The sequence below is a fragment of the Danio rerio genome, chromosome 18, assembly GCF_049306965.1.
Source record: "Danio rerio strain Tuebingen ecotype United States chromosome 18, GRCz12tu, whole genome shotgun sequence".
NCBI lineage: Eukaryota > Metazoa > Chordata > Actinopteri > Cypriniformes > Danionidae > Danio > Danio rerio.
In genome coordinates, this window is record NC_133193.1 from 10,787,140 (window position 1) to 10,806,326 (window position 19,187).

The window sequence follows — 19,187 nt, forward strand, 5'->3', positions numbered from 1 at the left end:
AGTGGCTTACTGTGAGCAAAAGCAAGCAATTAAAACACAAGTGACTAAGCCAGGATTAGGCAATAGTTCAAATAGGACATTTAAGTACATTTTATAAATTAAAGTCTAGTGGTGTAACGGATCATAAATCTCATGGTTCGGATCACATTATGTTTTTTTTAGTCATAGATTGGACCATTTGTCTGATTATCCATAAAGGAGGAGACCGATGTATTTTGCTTTACAATACAACTTAGAAAATACAATTTTATTAAACATAAAATGAAGAAATAATCCACTGAAAAAATTTAAACTAAAATATTCAGGACTGTGAAAAATTCACTGTTACTACTACTGCTAACACTAATATCCTATTATACTATTGCTGATAACGCTAAATGTATAAATCTAACATTATAATTCGTACAACCCATATTTATTTTTAGTCTCATTTTCAATAAATGATTCATTTTTTCGCTCATAAAACTTCGTTTCATTGCTAGATGTATCATTTTTGAAGAATTATTCAGTGGCATGTTTTTGATGACTGGTTGTCACCACCTATTGTTTGAATAATGTAATTGCTGCCTACAACTTTCATTTTTGAGCATCAAGTTAAATGCATATGGTTATTTTAATGTATACCATAAACATCAGTGGTTATATCTAAACTATAAATTGTTATCCCAGGACTTCTGTATTATTTGACTGTTTGTTACTTCATATGTTAATGCTGGCTCACACTGCGTTTTTTATTATTATTTTTTTGTATTTTTTTATTTTTATATAATCCTGAACGATTGAAGCAAGTCAGACTGCACAAACGTGGCTCACATGTCACTGTAAGATCTCTGCTGTCAAAAAGTCAGACTGAATGGCAATGAAAACGTGTCAAACATGGAAAAACTCTCACCTGAAGTTTCACATCATCCACCCGTGACACTTTCACTATCCCGCGTTCTGAAATGATTCCTCACAGCAAACGTAAACAATCTGTAGCAACAATTTTGCTCACGGCGCGTCTCAATAATGAAACGAGGAAGAAATGTTTCAATCGTCGCATAGGTTGCGTCATCAAATTCGGAGCTCTTATTGGTTCTTGGATTGATGCTCATAGCAACTGTTGTCTCACTGCAGGAACAAAACAGGAGATGGGTCTGAAATATGGGAGACTATCGGAAAAACAAAAGTGTTGGCAAGTATGATTGCCACAGATTTTAGCCTAGGATTTCAGGAATCTCTACGGATTTCCCAAATTTGTCTCGGATGTCAAAATCGTGGCTAAAATCTCAGTGTGAGCAGGGCTTAACTCAAAAGACTAAAGACTGAATCTCTTTCTTGAGCTTTGCGTTTCACAAACACAGATTTGAATGCAGCAATTCGAAGGATCAATAAAAATATGCAAATCACCATCATTTATAATTTGTTGTGTGGGTGTTGAGATCTCGATCTTTTAATGATTAATCATGCAGCTTACACTGAATGCATTAAAGCAGGCTAAACATGTCGTGACAGAAATCGCCTTTAAAGAAACCCAACACTACCAAACTTCTTCCGTCATCAGTATATTTTACAGGAAAGCCTAAATGCTTTCATACATGTGATTTGAATGACTTGAGAGGTGATCTCTCTCTGCGATTTGTTATAAATTTAGGATTTATCTACCAGTAAACAAAATGTATTAATCTGTGGCCCACATGTGTTCCCAACCATGAATTGTGATCCGTTCAAATCAACCCAGATCTGTTACACCCCTGGAGCTCATCTTGGGACAAAACAAAGGTACATTTATATTTTAAGATCAGACAGTACAGGTTCGTTTAAGTTGAAACCACTCAGATTTCATGTGTTTGTTTTCCTTCTGCTTTATCCCTGATTTATCAGGGTTCACCACAGCAGAATGAACTGCCAACTTCTTTTCAGATTTACATAATTTAAATCTGGGAATATGCTTAAAGAGAAAGTTCACCTAAAAATGAAAATTCTTAGAATTTACTACTTGTTTCTAATCGTATCAGTTTTTTTTTTTTCTTTAAACACAAAAAAGATGTTTTAAAGAAAGCTGAAAACCTGTAACCATTGACTTCCATAGTTGAAAAAACATATATGTAAGTCAATGGTTACAGGTTATCTTCTTTTGTAGTGCTTTCTTCACTATACAGTATTGTTTCATATTTAACAGAATAAAGAAAATCATAAAAACTTTGAAATAAGTAAAGGGAGAGTAAATGATGTCAGAACATTTTTTGAAGAACTGTCCCTTTAAACCTTGCCTGTTAAACTTTCCGAATGTTAATAATTTGTTTAACTTTATTAAGCTCAGAGAAAAAAAACAGGATACCAAAGTGTTTAGCAGCTGGATGCCCTCCATGATGTTGTCCTCTAGTAATAGATGTTTGGCTGAAGAACATGTTTTATTGTCAGGATTGTTTACACTGTTTTTCAAAGAGCGTGAAAGGCTGTATGTGAGACAGCACTATGCTTACGGTTCAGAGACAGTAGCATGATATGGAAAATTCCTCCAATGCCTTGCTAACACATGCTGGCTGGCTATAGGGCTGTTTAGTGCAGTACTATCTTGATGAAGTGCATTAATAGATCTGTTACTGTAGTTAAATGATGAAAAGGGCTTTTCGAGGGTTAAAAGCGCAGTACATCTTTTTTCATGTTTTAGATTTATTTTTCTGAGCAAAAGATAAAGACCTTTGTGCAATTTAAAGAAAAAAATGCATTAAAATGTCTTTCAGTGTAACAGTAATGTAGAGTATAAACTAAATGATGAGGTTGAGAACAAGAATCATTTATTGAAATATAAATACTCTATTTAAGAATCACACTTCACTCAGATACAAATGAACTGTAGTTTCAAATGTTTGTGCTCTGCCATGTTCCTTCAAACCTTGTAGTTTTTATACTTTTTAATATAATCACTTGTCGGTGTATATATATTTTAATAAATAAGCATGTCGTGTTTTTTTGTGTAGAACGCAACCTAATGCTCACTGAATGATTACTGAACATATCACTTGTTGACATTTTATTTCCACAAAACGTATTTAATAATAACTTTTGTTTTACCAGATAAGTCAATTGAGAACCAGTTCTCATTTACAATGACGACCTGGCCAAGAGTCAACATAAAAAGCATATACAGTACAAAGCAGCAGGGACACAAATACAATAACAATTTCACAAATGCAGATAATAACATATAAAACCAACGAAAACTAAAAAAACAAGCACAGTGATCTTGTACTATTGACTGGATAAAATTTTTAAAAGTTGATACTGGAATAAAAGTGCTGAGCTTTAAGGTCTGCTGCAGTTGATTCCAAACATCAGCAGCAGACAACTGAAAAGGAGTAGCGGCCAAATTAAGTGCAAACTTTGGGTGTGCAAAGGTTGATAAAACTACTAGATCGCTGATTTCGACGTGTTTCTTGAATGTTAAGATGTGACTGTATATATAATGGAGTTTTTCCCAATAAGATTTTTGTACATAAACAGAAACCAATGAATTTGTCGACGTGATTGAAAAGAAGACCAATTCAATAAGGATTACAGTTGACAGTGATGAGTTTTAAATGGCAAAACAAATTGCTGCATGGTAAGTATTATCCAGTTTGTGAAGCTGATCTGTAAATTAAATCACAAAAATCCAAACCATTAATTTGACCAAATGCTGCTTTGAAGAGTGCGTAAAGGAAGATTTGTTTCTGTAAAGAAAACAAATCCTGGCTTTAACCTTTTTTTTGAGCAATTCATTTATGCGAGTTTCAAATGTCAGTTTCCCATCTAACCAGATACCAAGATATTTTTAGCAGTCAACTTAATCAATCTCAGTAGCGTCCAATGAGGACATTTTAGGTGGAAACTCAACATGTGGTAAATTTGAAACCTTTTAAGTAGACACTTCTTCTTTCATCTACTCTCTTCTAGTTTGCAAGGGTACATGTAAAATTATTTTGTATGTATATATGGACACGAACATGTGATGTTCATCTTTGACCCATATATTAATTTCTGAATCATTGCGTTGTTTTTTATGAAAGATATTTTGCTTACTTTTTTTAACTTCACGTTTTTAATTTCTTCATGGGTTTATGCTGCCCTCTGGAGGATTGTTTTGGAACTGTAATTACACTTTTAAGTGCATTTAATATTCCATAATAATGTGCAATTAGTTATTTATTAGTTAGTATTAATTGGTGCATATTTTCCCTATGTTGAATTAGCTTATTGTATTATAAATGTGACACATTTTATTGTGTGGTGCAAGTTTTAAGAATGCTGGTTGTCATCTCAGTTAACAGATAACAGATGGTTTGTTTATCAGATTACCTTCCCTTTGATATGATGCTCACTTTAAGATACTATTGCAAAACACCAGTAAACTAATAAAAGGTAGCCAAATCATAAAATTAGTTCATTGGAATTGTTGTGGTTTACTGTTATTTAGTACAATTATAGTAAATAAACAGAATTATAATGTTTGTATACATTTGGTGTATTCCTGCCATCTTTAATGCTTTGTTTGTTTTATAAATAATATATAACTTGCAGCACTATTGCGTTAAGGGAGTTCATCTTTTTAATAAAGTAAAATCATTAACCTGTTTGCTTTTATTCAAACAAGAATATGCTCTTTGTTTCTTCTGCAGATTAAGCTGTTTGGCTTGCTTTTTTATTTATTTATATATATGTGTGTTGTTTATTGGTCTTTAAAGTCTAAAACATGAATGCACTCACATACCAATATACAAAGATTTATTGCCTCAGAATCTGGCCAGAGATCAGACTCTGTTGCTCTGGTCTTATCACACATGTGGAGATGCTCAATGAGGCAGACAGACAGGCGCTGATCACAGCCAGCAGAGGGGAACCAGAACCACAGTAAAACACAGACACCGTGTGAATGCATTTCTGTTCAACGCCAATGTGAACAAGACTGATCGCTTTAGTGTCATGGGTGACAGCAGCTACACACCTGCAAAAACTAAATAAATAAACCATATTTTGCTCAAATATATGTTCAAATACTAAGTGTTATTTTCCTACTCTATGCGGGGTCTTTAAGCAGTTGCAGGTTTGGTTCTTTTACTAATAACTCCAATGTTTTTTTAAGGAATCTGTATCTTTCTCTGACTTAAGTGTTTTTTTTATATAATTTTGGGAATTTGGAGAATTTTTGCAATACCAGTGCAGTGCCAAATCAATACTTTTAAAATTGCCTGAGCCAATACTGTAAAATAAAAAAAATGGGCACAAAAATATGTTGGATGAAATAAAATATTTTTATCAAACAAACTTATTCAATTGAACAATTTATTAAACGCTTAAAGTACTGTATAGGTAAATATAAATAAAGACGAATCGCAACAAATTTTTTTATCAAATTTATAATAAAAAGCAAATTTATAATAAAAATTTATAATAAAAGCCACTTGACCCAACTGTCAAAACACTAAAGAGAAGAAGTATACCTGTTATTTCTACAAACAATCTATACATTTCAGCAAATCTTTTGCCGAAATGTTGGCTTTTTTTTTTTTTTTCTTTCTTTTTTTTTCAAGAAATCACCCCTGCAAACTTGTGTTGCCTTAATACAAGTTATAAGCCTGGCATCGTATCTTGTACATCACTGCATGTGTATCATGCAACTTGCCATGGCTGTGCTTTTTCTCCAAAAGTTATGATTGATAACATTACGGCTGTGTGCGATTTGAGGAAAATATATAATTGCACATTTTTTTTTTTAAATTAAAAAAAAAAACATTAGCGGACATTGCGAATTTGATTTGAGATTTTTGTAGTCAAGCTTCAGTTCAATATTCTGAATCTTAGCCTTTTACTGCTAAAAAAAGGGATTGGTATCGTTAAGGTTTTAACGGTATTACTACTTTTATCTATACCATTTATCGGTACTTCAACATTCTCTTATCGGTGCTTTTTGTAGTGACTAATTGAACAGAATTAACAACACTTTATTTTATTATTACGTTTTAATGAAAAATAAACAAAACCAATAATTGTAAATCAGTTAAATATATATATTTTTTTTACTGTAAAAAAATGTTCAATGGTTTGAAGGAAAATGACTATAACCATTCTTCTGGAGAAAAATCAACATGTTTGATTTTTCTGACTGTAATCAGGATCCTTCTTGGTTTAATGTTCTTCCTGCAGTTGAAAATACCCTCTTAGAGTTGCAAAATGCAGTTAAATGAGATGGTGTTTGTGATTTTTTTCATTAACACATTCACATAAATGAGTTAAGTGTTTTGGGAGTTAACTGTTTTAATACAGTTTTAGAGCATCTTGCAATGTAAAAAATCAGCAGCTTTTTGTCATTTTTTAATAAGCATAGTTTATCATTAGGCTATTAATAGGTTATATTTGTAAATACAGCTGATGTAAAAGCATTTTTAATGTTTAAGTTTTATTTAGGCTACAGCAGAAATAGCATACTGTTTTCATTGTAACCGAATGTCTGTGCTTAACTATAAATGTTATACTAATTTTTTACTAATTTAACGATTCGATTTCGAATAATCACACAGCCCTAGATAACATTAACTTGTATTGAGTAAAGGGCTGCTCAATATATCGTTTCAGCATCAATGTCACAATGTGTGAATCTGCAATAGTCACATCGCAGGATCTGCAATGTCAAGTTGGGATTATAGTTGATCAGCATCACAGTTCTGAATGTGATCTGTGGAGATTTTCAGTTGGATGTGTTTTTAAGAGCTGTGACTGTGTATGATTTCAAGAGTTTCAAAGATTGATTAAAAAGCTTGTTTGGCATGTTGTCCCGGGAGAGAGAGCCTTGAGCTCAAAAGATCCTCGAGCCCGGGGCTCCCCTCTCACCTTGCAAACGGGAGGGAGTTTGAACTCTGGTAGATCTTGAGAACTCCCCTGCTTTAGTAGCTAATGAACAGATAGTGATTGCTCTTAAGAGATAACTGCTTACTAGGAGCATGTCTTTGGTGCAGATTTGGATTAATCAATTAACTTAAGTTGCGAGTTTTTGGACGGTGGGAGGAAACCGGGGAACCCGGGGGAAACCCACGTGAGCACGGGGAGAAAGTGCAAACTCTGCACAGAAACATTGGTTGGCTTGGTAAGGACTAGAACCAGTGACGTTCTTGCTGTGAGGCAACAGTGCTAATCACTGGGCCTCCGTGCCACCCATCTAGGAAAGGAGGAGGAGTAGGGGTGGAAGGGAGGATTCTTCAAAATGAAGATGATTGTTATATAGAACTTAGGGTGTTTATAGTGGCTTAGGAATCATCTCATTGGTGAATCATAAATTGAATAATGCAGAAGCATCGAAATTAGTTTAAAAATAAACTTCACCTAAGCAAACTCAAACCAATAGGTTATAAAGTTATATAAACTGAAACTAATTGTTTAATTATTTACACAATGAAGACTCTACACTATACAGTGTTATTTTATCTAGTATTATAACATTTCTGTACCTCAATACTGTTAGATTCCACAAAAACAAAATTTAATTGGTATTTGTTCAATTACAAATTAGTATTGTATTTTATGCAGATACTCCTACAAACTAATCCTAATCAATGTAAAAACATGAATTAATTCCAAATTGTTATACGTGATCTTGCAAACTTATATTCATATCGCAATATGTATTGCAGACAAACTAAATATCTCAGTATCAGTTTTTGTCAAATTTCGTGCAGCCCTACTTGAGTATCTTTGTACTTATAGAGCACCTGTTAAGCATTGTATTTACACAGGCAATTTCAGCTCATTGTGTGTATGATTATTGCTTTGCTCAGAAGTGCTGTTGTTAAATTGTCTCAGGTGTTAAACAAACAATTGCCCCGCTCAGCACTGACATCTTGTGGTCAAACTGAGAAATGCAAAAACGATTCAAAGCTTATGTGTGAACTGCTCATACATCACATGCACCATTAGAAAAATCAAGCTGTGGCTGTACAGTATGCAGATTTATCAATGCTTACAAATTGCGCTTGTACTAATAGTTAACTGATTCATTGCTTCACATAAGTAAGTACATTTCACTGTAAACAAATTCTGGGTTTTGCACAATCCCTCCACTGTGGCTGTTTCTCAATTCCAAGAACGCAGAGAATGGACTTGCGTTCTTGTGGAGGCCGGTCTTGCCAGGTGTCCCTGGAAGAACGAACTCAGGAGACCGCGAGGGCAAAGAACGTGTCCTTTGAGAAATGGGATGCTGCGTTCTTCCTGATAGCCACGTGACCTTCACGTGTTTTAAATGGAATTTATTTAAACATTGCAGCACTCATACAACGGTTTATTGTTTTCCCCCCTCTTCAAAATATATACTTTGCATAAAAACATTATAAATATACTCTGCACAATATAAATAAAACAAATTTGAATACGAATTTCAGCAAACAAACACCCTTAATGTGTTTATTCCTTTATTAAGATGTTCATGTTAATGTTAATGTTTTCATTTAGGGAAACTCCTGAGGTAAATAAGTGATATCTATGAACTTTAATAATATATCTAAATAAAATGCTGTGCTTCCCACCTCCAGTCGCAATGACTTCTGGGACTTTCAGAGCGAGTTCAGTGCTCAAGTCTGCATCGTTGCGTTCTCGATATCAAGATCACATCCGTGAAGATTCACGCGTCCTCTGTACTTGCGGTCTTGAGTATTGGAACTGAACATAGGCAGCTGATGATGATGTTGCACGAGGACGCAAGACCGCTGACAAACGCATATTGAGAAACGGCACTTGTGTCTTATTGAAATTAAGTTAACTTAATGATTTTTATATTTAAGTTGATTGAACATAAAACAATTGAGTTGTCCATGAAAGGAAACTCAAGAACGGAGTTGTTTCAGCTCATTTTAAATAAGAAGTTTAAACAAGCACCAAAAATATATTGACTCAGTAGCTCAGCCATTTAAGTGGCACAGAAAAGAGCCACTGAAATTATTATTTAGATTTGGTCCAAGTACATTCCAGTTATACAGAAACCCAACCCTAGTTTTGAAGGTCAATTTTTTTTTTCGCATCCCAAACCCCACAACAAAATCAAACAAATCGCACAATCCTCTCTGGTGACTAGGAGATCAAGTAACATTCCTCAGAGCTGTTGTAAGCATTGTAAGTGTGTAATGAGGTGTTATTGTAGCATAATGCCTCGTTTCTGCACTTCCCTCAGATCTTTCCACTTGCCTGTGTTTAAACTGGCATGTATCTATTGAGATGGTGAAACACGCCCAGGTGAAACTCTACAGCTATTTGTTTTGAGTTTGTGTTGGCTTATCTCCTGGTTATTGCTGTGTATGGGCATTATTCTGCCATGGTTTCTGCGTCTGGCAGGCTAAGTTCGAGCGCCAAAACCTCAGTGTAGCTTCAAAGCCACAGCGTGTATTTGCACAGCATTCATTACACTCACCTTCAATATTTCACTCCACAAAACACTACATGCAGTCCATGGTGGTGCGGTGGTGCTTGGCTCGTGTTCTTTGTGACAAATTCATGAACATAATCTTCAAAATGAAATGGTGCTAGCATGATGGAGGAGGTTTGAGTCTGGTTTGTGTGTGAGAGGTGAGATGATGTTTGCTTTGGCATTAGGACTCATTAAGTTCTTGTTTATTGAGTGTGTCAGTTTACCAGCGTGTCTCTCTGCAGATCTGGAGGCCGAACACCCTGCGGTGTGTTTGTTTAGCAGCACACGGCCATCACCGTGTCACATCAGGTTTTGCCAACTTTAACATTTCACCACCACCCGGTGCATTCATGTTTTTGTTTTTATAATCCTACCAGTTTTTCAAGAGCTCACCAATTTTGCACCCTCATTATGTATGTTCACTTCGTTTGTTTTAAAAATGATAAACGGCTAGTGAAACACCATAGTAATTAGGGCTGCACAATATATCGTTTCAGCATGGATATCGCAATGTGTGCGTCTGCAATAGTCACATTGCAGGATATGCAATGTGAAATTGGAATTACAGTGGATCAACAATTGAGAATACATGAGATGTGTGGAGTTAAAAAATGTGTGGAGCGAAAAAAAAAAAATTTGACCTTCAAAACTAGGGTTGGGTTTCTGTATAACTATAATGTGCTTGGACCAAATCTAAATAATAATTTCAGTGGCTCTTTTCTGTGCCACTTATATATAAAAATCATTAAGTTAACTTAATTTCAATAAGACACAAGTGCCGTTTCTCAATATGCGTTCGTCAGCGGTCTTGCGTCCTTGTGCAACATCATCATCAGCTGCCTAAGTTCAGTTCCAATACTCAAGACCGCAAGTACGGAGGACGCGTGAATCTTCCCGGATGTGATCTTAATGTCGAGGACGCAACGATGCAGACTTGAGCACTGAACTCGCTCTGAAAGTCCCAGAAGTCATTGCGACTGGAGGTGGGAAGCACAGCATTTTATTTAGATTTATTATTAAAGTTCAGAGATATCACTTATTTACCTCAGGAGTTGCAATGTATAACCATAACAGAGTGAAACGTTATCATTTGCATGTGTTTTAAAGGCATTTCTATAAAGTGTAAAGCATTTGGGCACAATAATGTAAAATATTTGTAACTTTAATGAAGAATAATTTTACTGATTAAATAATACAGTGAAGACTACACAGTGTTATTTTACATTACATTATTACATTTCTGTTCAACAATGCTGAAATCATGTTCTGCTTTGAAAATGTGAGTTATGTGCCGTAACTTCTGTCTTCGTTTTATTTTTTTAACTTTATTATTTTTTTAAATGCCAGTTTAGCCAATTATAGTTCAGCACCCCTGATTGCCTTTGTGGAAAACGACGCATTTCATTCATTCATTAAAGTCTCAAAGCATGCATCCATGACCGAAATGTGACCTTCGGTGGACACTAACAGCCCCAAAATTAGACACAGATGCAGAGTTCCGGATGAGGTGGTTGTTAATTAGCAAATAATATAAATATTACATTCAACCTGTGATTTTTCCTGGACTCATAAGAGAAGGAGCTGAGTGAAAATGTTTTGATCCAGGCATGCAATACCTAGTTCAACCACTGGGTGTCAAACTTACATTCTGTACCTTCAATAAGTTATTTTGTGTTGTTGTCGTTGCAGTAGTAGTAGGAGTACAATGTATTTTTAGTTTTCTTATACTGCAGATCGTACTAGTAACTAATATTAATGTTATTTTTTTTTTTTTAGTGGAAGTGATAAAAATTAAAATAATTACTTTACTACAACTAATACTATAACAATAGGGATCTAATTTTTTGCGCTGGTTGCACTGATGCGCCCAACATTTTTCTAAGGTTCACCAGAGTTAGGTGCACCCATTTTATGACCACACTGCATTTAACACCGCTATCCATCTAGGCAATGTCGACTTGTAAGTGATAAACTAACAGTCTAGTCAAAGTTCTTTTATTTAAAGCACAGTTCTACTAGAAAGGTGACTTACTACCGCCCTTCTAATACTGGCCATTTAACCCAGTGGTAACCAAACTTTTTTTAGCTTAAGATTCCTAACTTGATGCTGAAAGGTAGGATCTACCCATTTAAAAATGACAGAAAAAATAAAGCTGTTTTTTAAATTAGCATTTTCAGGTTATGACCTATAATTTAACATTTTGAACTATGTAAAAATCACAAATTTAACCTACTATACATTGTTTTATTGATTCAACCAAAAATATCTGTGACAATTTAGTAAAATGATTTGCAATGATCTTTTGCAGTTACCGCATTTCTGTTTAAGTGTGCTGGGTATAAATGGTTTTCTCCTTATTTTGTCCTTGTTAAACACATTCCTGGTTAAAATGGATTGTTAAGTGTTTCGTTTCAACGCTTAAACATCCCATAAAAGCATTGTTTTGTCTCTTATCAATCTCTACTTCTTGTTCTCCTCATTTACAAATGAAGCAGCGGGGTTGACGGTACAGGGCTTAGGTGTGTAGTTTTGCATGAGGTAGATATTGAAGGAGGCATCTATAATGACTTCCAAAAGTTCAAGACAGTAACTCTGTTTCTCAAACGCACCAGGGCTTAAATACCAGCTAGGATGGTCCGATTGGTTCACTGGATTGAGGTGAACGAGAGGATTGTGGTCTTGTTTCATGGCATGGTGCCCTGTCTAGTAATGTGGCACTAATTATTGAAGCTTTATATCCATTGGTCATTGCCTAAAGTCCCTGAAATCAGGCCAATGATGTGGTTACAGTTATTACTTTGTACATACAATGCACTTACCATGTATAAAAGTTGTACTTGTATTTTAAAATTATTTGCATGCAACTACATGTGTAGTTAACTTCTGTAAGTACACTGTTGATGCATCCCTTAATCCATAACAAATACATTGTACTTATTTATCAGTGTAAGTACATGGTAGTTAATGTGACTTAAAATAAAGTGTAACTGAATTTGGGTTGTAAATGCAGCATCTTTGTAAAATATCACAAACTAGATAGACATGGCATGGCCATTATAAAGCTTTTTAAGAAGTAAAATGCATTTACTTCCACATATATGCGAAAAGAAAGATCAGATAAAGCATGACACATGTGAGTCATACAGTATGTGTCATGTGACAACTGATACTTCACATGGGAAATAGTAGCTGCTTTTCCATGCACCTATTTTCTTACCTTTTATGTGCATTTTGGAATAATGCATCAAATAACCATGGATGGAAACACCAAGATGTGCAAACATTTTGAAAATGTGCATAGAAACATGTGCGCACAACTGAGTAGGATAAACTTTTTATCCAATAAGAAAAATGTGCATAAACTATATTGGAAAAGCATTTACCGAATAAATTTCAACATGTGCTTCAAAAGAGTCATGTGATTTTGCTTCAACAGATCATGTGATAAGAAAAAAGGAAGAAATTTTTTTTTTGCTCTCTTAGACTTGTTGGATGGAAACAGTGCTTTATTTGCAAGTGTTTTATGCGATGTTCCAGTTTTATCTTTAAATTTAATTTGCATGTTTGGATGGAAACATGGCTAAAGTGACACATATGGAAAATAGAGGTCACGTAAAACCTATACAGTGAAAGTCAACTGGAATTTTAAAAATATGTTAAATTCTTAGTGTTGTTAAATTAAAGTGTTTTCATGATTTCTATTAACTAGACATGCTTTATAATTACTTGCAATAATTTTAACCATTAAAATGAAGTCTAGGAAACTAGAAAAAAAAAACTGAATCCGGGAGGAATCAAAGAGAATTTGGCAAAAACAATAAATGAAGCCGATTTCACAGCGCCCTTCTTCTACCTTTACTCCATGGTTACTGGTTTCATAATAAGACTCTCAAACACCTGTCTGAAGGTTATATGCTTTCTGTAAGTGCTGACAGAAGTGTGTCACGCTACAGTGAAATGGTGTTAGCGGTTGCAGCGTTAGTGTTACATATGACTCAAATCTGGCAGGACTCAAGGTTATTCAAACATAACATGACAGGACTTTTATCTGACCTGCTGACCTCTGCTAATCCTTGTGTCAGCACACTTTCTTCTGACTTTCTGGAACCCGAAAGCAATGACAGGGCAGAGAGAGACACTGACCACTGAGTGCAGACTTAATCCAGCCGTGAACACCCTTCGCACTGAGGTGACAGACTGTGTTTGGAATTGGACTGCATACTTACTACTTCTATTTTTAGTATTTAAATGGTGTACTTCATTGTTTGCTATCATTTTTGCACTTTTAGTGTAGTGTTGTCACAATAGTGGAATTTCTAACTCCAATCTGGTACCATACAATGTTTCATACTACAGGAAAATATTGCCACAATATTAAGGTATTACATATGGTATTTTTGTACTTAAGTTAAATGCAAGGTAAAAGTGCAATAGATCAATGTCTTCAGAAATATTTTTTGTTGTGCTGGTTGAAAGATTCTTCACATTCCAATAGCAATTAAAATAAATAATCTAAATGTATTCATATGTATTTTTATATTCTGGGTAAGGCAAGGCTAGGCAAGTTTATTTATATAGCACATTTCATACACAGTGGCAATTCAAAGTGCTTTACATAGAAAAGAAACAAGTAAAATAAAAATAAAAACAAATAATAAAAATGACAAAAAAAATAAAAACAGGTAAAATGTGATATATAAAAGAATGAAGAAGAAGAGAAAAACATAGTGCAATCTATCGGACACAGCACAGTGCTTATTCAGTAAAGGCACAGCTAAACAGGTGTGTTTTCAGGGTAAGACATAAGACTAAAAATTTTCATCCAATTAAACATTGTCAGTCCAATAATTCACACAATTTTGATAAGTAGCATAAACTGTCTGGCAACAAATGTAGATTTGTACATCTGTGCACCTCTGTTCACGCAGATCCGCCAATAGGCGTGTACGTTGACACGTATGACAGCGGTAAGAAGAAATGCTGAATCAACTTTTTAAAAACTTGAATCAAGATTGGAGTAACTTTAGCACGCTGGAGGAAGGACGACACCATGGCTGAAGTTTTTTTTTTTTTTTTTTTTTTTTTTTTTTTTTAGACTGATAACGTTCTGTTTTAAACTATTTTAGTAACACAAAGCTGATGTAGATTTGTTGTTACAAATGGGTTATATGCACAGAAGTGTTGTTCAGCTACTGAAATCTTCCGGCAAATGATTGATGTCACTATTTTCAGTTTCATAAGAGACCTTTGACAGCATCGAGAATGTAGATTTATATTTAGTTTAACAACAAAACATAAGTAAATAGCGCCATTACGCCTGCTTTACTGATGTAAAGTTGGTTTTTATATTCACATTGGTTCATTTTTGAACAATCACATATCCTGTAAGGCGCTTCCTATATTGTTTGCCATGCTACTTTGAATATTCGGTGTGAAATAGCATTTAAGTATGATTAAGTAATAAGTGTAATTCCTGCACGCCACCAACCAAACACTAAGCATACAGTAGTCGCTTTATTTCTCACAATGCATGTGAGAGAGTGAGACTAGCGATCTTTGCATGCATGAAATATTGCACATTTATAACAAGTTTTGCTTGCTACACAACAGTAAATGTGCAAGATATGATAGTTTTTCGTTTGGAATTGTATTATTATAAAGTACTATAAATTTTTTTAACTGGCGAATGACGTGATTTAGTGGGTCTCTGTCATCTTTAATGTGGGCGTTTGGGATTTCAGGAGGTGTTGTTTTTTGACTGCAGGTGAGGGACTGTGTTTCAAACATATTATACTAAATGGTTAGCATTTAGGCAGATCACTTACTGCACATTTAATCTGATAAATGCAATCTCATAAACATAGAGTGAAGATACAAATAGTGAAGATTCCTCCAGTGGAGGAAAGTAAATCATGATGACAATGTTAATTTTGAGGGGTAAACTCTCTTTAGAGTGATAAGATTTAATGCTCAGGCGTTGTGAAACAATTAATGCAGAGTCATTCAGAAGAATCAAAAGAGTGCGCTGCAATCCCAATGAAACAATTTATTATTTCGTTTTCCTTCAGCTTAGTCTCTATTTCGGAGGTCGCCTCAGTGGAATGAACCACTGACTATTCCAGCATATGTTTTGCACAGCAGATGCCATTCCAGCAGCAATCCAATATTCAATCCAGTGATGATCTTGCTGTTAGGTGAGAGTGCTACCCACTGAGCACTGTGCCGCCCCATTTAATAATTGAATAAATGTATAAATCTCATCACTATTAGAAGTACATATTATTAGGGATTGACATTACTGGTACACATTTCTGTTGTTCATTTAATCTATAAACAATAACCTTATTTTATTTTGAAGATCTGAGGTAAACTATCTGCTGGCACTTTTAGTATGGCAATAACTGTCAAGTATAATGGTATTCAAACATTAATTTGAAGCATTTAACACTGAATAAAAAGCACATAATCAGTACCTAAGGTGATTGTTGTTAAAGTAGTTTGCTATATTGTTTGAGACGCAACTTCACAGAGGTAGAACCACATTTTGTTTTGTATCTTGTCTTCAATGGCCTCATCTGAGACTGTTCAGTATCATCTTGACTTTTATTGTCCATCATACTTGTACCAGGCGCTGAAGGGGACTAAAGGTTATCACTTTGTCTCTTGCTAAACAGAATCACCTTTGAACAGGATGGAGCTGAGAAATGTAGGTTTTCCTTTAGCACACAAGCTTGCAAAATAAACCTAAACAATTAAAAACTGCTTTTATTCCAGCCGAAATAAAACAAAAAAGTCTTTCCTTAGAAGAAAAAATATTATCAGACATACAGTATCATTTCGGGAAATATTTAAAAAGGGAAAAACATTCAAAGGGGGGGGGTGAATATTTCTGACTAACTTTATATATGCAACTATATGTTTCTTGGCTATTAACTGTTAAATTTAGGAGTAAATTTTTTTCAGACCTGATTAAGTCTCAGTTGTGGAATATCATGCACCCTTATAAAAACTTGATTCATTTTAGGATTGATCTCTTAGATCATTAAACAGAAGGTAAAATAATGGCCTGTAAACATTTGCACAAGTGTTCTTGTGATGCAGGTGGTTTCATTGGATTATTAAATAAGAGCAATTCAGCTTTCAGGCTTAAATGGCACCAGTCATACGAGCACAAAGAAAAAAACCTATAGAAGCTCCGCTTTAACTCTTCAGTTTCCACAAAACAGCTGAGAAAGATCCAGTTACTGTTTCTCCCTCTCCCTTCCGGACCCATCCTCTTGCTTTTCCAATCCTATAGATAATGCTGTGAGTTTAAAGCAAATCTTTGTAAGTCTATTCCCCCCAAACTCTGACTCTACAAAACATTCATAAATAGATCAAAAAGAAAATCTAAAAGTCTTCTGGGAAAAAAAAAACAAAAAACTAACTGTATAATATATATACTATATAAACTCTTTATAAAACGTTTATAAAACATAACATATTTAATTTAGAGTCTTATTCAAATGAAGAACAGGGGTTGGACTCGTTGTAAAAATATTAGTAATCATTCTTTTCTTTTTCTACAAGACTGGTCATAACTTTTAAAAGAAATAAGTTACCCCTTGGCTAAATTGTAGTTGCTCAAATTAGTTTTAAGATAATAGGGTTGTCCCAATACTGAAATTTTAAAATTGTCCATTTTTGAGTGCATCCTTTAACAGTGTTGATTTGCCATTGTGCTCAACAGAAATTACTGTGATTGGCCGTGAAGGTCATCAGTTTACCGAATTCACTGCTGTTTGCTGAGTTAAACCACAGATACAGGCACACTGGAGTGTTTTAAAGCATTTTCACCAGTGGATCACTCGTATGTTGGCTTCTAGACAAGCCAGCTGATCGTCATGACTTTGAAATGCTCCACTGTTTCTGTATCTGTGTTTGCACACTTTAAACAGTGATGAGTTTGCTGAAATGATGACGTTCACGGCCAATCGCAGTCATTTCTGTTGAGTACTTAAACACAAAGGCATATGCACTCAACAACAATCAAATGTTAGCAGCAAATGGACATTTTTAAAATTTCAGTATTAATTGGTTTCATATTTCAATATCTTGATAACCCTAGTAGATAAAGTCTTTAATGTGGTTGTTGTGTTTATGCAACTGCCCTCAGATCTTTACATAGACCCTGGTTTATGTGGTTTGACATAAAAAAAAAATCTCACTGGGTATGTTTGGAAATGTTTCATACTGACATAAAATTGAGAAATAACCACCCTAAAACGTCTCATTCTTTTAACATCCAATGATTCTAAGAGTGTTGCTTGCTCAGTATAGGATTTTGCAAGCATAGCTGTGTAGTCATTGCACTTTATAGCCAGTCATTTTGTCCACACTGTAATATCCTGTCATTTAGATTTTACAGAAATTGTGCAGAGCTCTTCTGAAACGCCGCTGCCCTGCCCTTGGTTTGGCTCTTTACAGTGAAAATTAGCTAAAAGGCTCTGGCTTTTCATTTTTTTCCTGACATGCATATACCTTACAAAATCACATGTCTGGTTAAGCATTGAGACTTCATTGATGGCTGACATTTTCCTTTCTCTGGCACGTCTGTAGCTTTTCACTTTTGATTTGTTGAGAATGTTTGGAGCAGCACACTGTACATTTTTTTTGATGGAACAATGGGCTGCTTGTAAGTAAAATGTTCTGACATACTGTACTATGCATGACACGCATATAAATCATCTATTTGAAATGAAGTGGTTTTAATCCAGGTGAGACCTTAATAATAGAAGAATGACAGAAATACTCAAGGGAAAGGGTGCAAAATCGTTTAAAACATTTTTCGAAGCAAAAACAGGATGCAAACTTGACAACCAGATAGAATAAGAAGTCATTAAGGCACAATTACTCTGCTAATGAGTCTTTCAGAGAAGACTTTCAAGTCAAGCTAGAGAATTCGCAGATTCTAAGAACAAAATGGCAGTTTTATTAAAGATGTCTTTGTTTTGTCATACCATGCTTGGTTAAATCTCTTTCAGTCCGATGTTGAATCCAGGACAAGTAATCGTATATTACTTTGGGGACTAAGTGTTTTTCAATGGTCTACATAACTTCCATGCAGATAACAAGTGCTAGACTCTTGAGATATTACGGTCAGATACGAGCAACACGGAAAACATGCAAGTCCTTTTAAAACGCCCAACCATCTGTAGGGCCTCATCTGTTCTCATCATCGTGTTTCTTGTATATATTTTTTACACACAGAAATCCATTCAAACACACCCACAGACTTGAATCTAAGCCAAAAACACTGAATATTTCCTCTCCGGATGAAGTAATATCAAAGCCAGCTCCTTTTCGAAGCACCCTGCATTGAAGATAAGCATTGGTTGACACTAGTCAATTAAGGTAATTCCTACTCTACAAACGGTCACTTATTTCAGCATCGAACGTCTTCTTTCATACTCCATGAAACCAAAATTGTGCTTTTATATCTTTTTGAAAGACAAATGTATGTTGGTGTACTCCTAAAAGGAGATGTCACTTTAGCAGATTTATAGTGTATAGGATCCTGTTAAAACTAAAATAATTTGCTGCATCCTTGACTTATGTGTGCATACAAATTTTTGTTTCAGAAGCTGTCTAAAATGGGAATGTTTGCAAGTAGTAGATCAGTAGTCCAAAGAAACATATTTTAAAAATATCTTTCACAGCCAATCGCAGTCATTTCTGTTGAATATGTGAACACATTGGCAAATCAGCTGTGTTAAGGAACGTGCTCAAAAGCGCTCA

At 34.7% G+C, this 19,187-nt stretch overlaps 1 protein-coding gene across 5 annotated transcripts in view; it reads left to right on the forward strand.

Annotated features, from left to right (window-relative positions):
• Window positions 1-19,187, forward strand: part of sema3e (sema domain, immunoglobulin domain (Ig), short basic domain, secreted, (semaphorin) 3E) — a 128,671-nt gene that overhangs the window by 7,044 nt on the left and 102,440 nt on the right. The window lies entirely within an intron of this gene.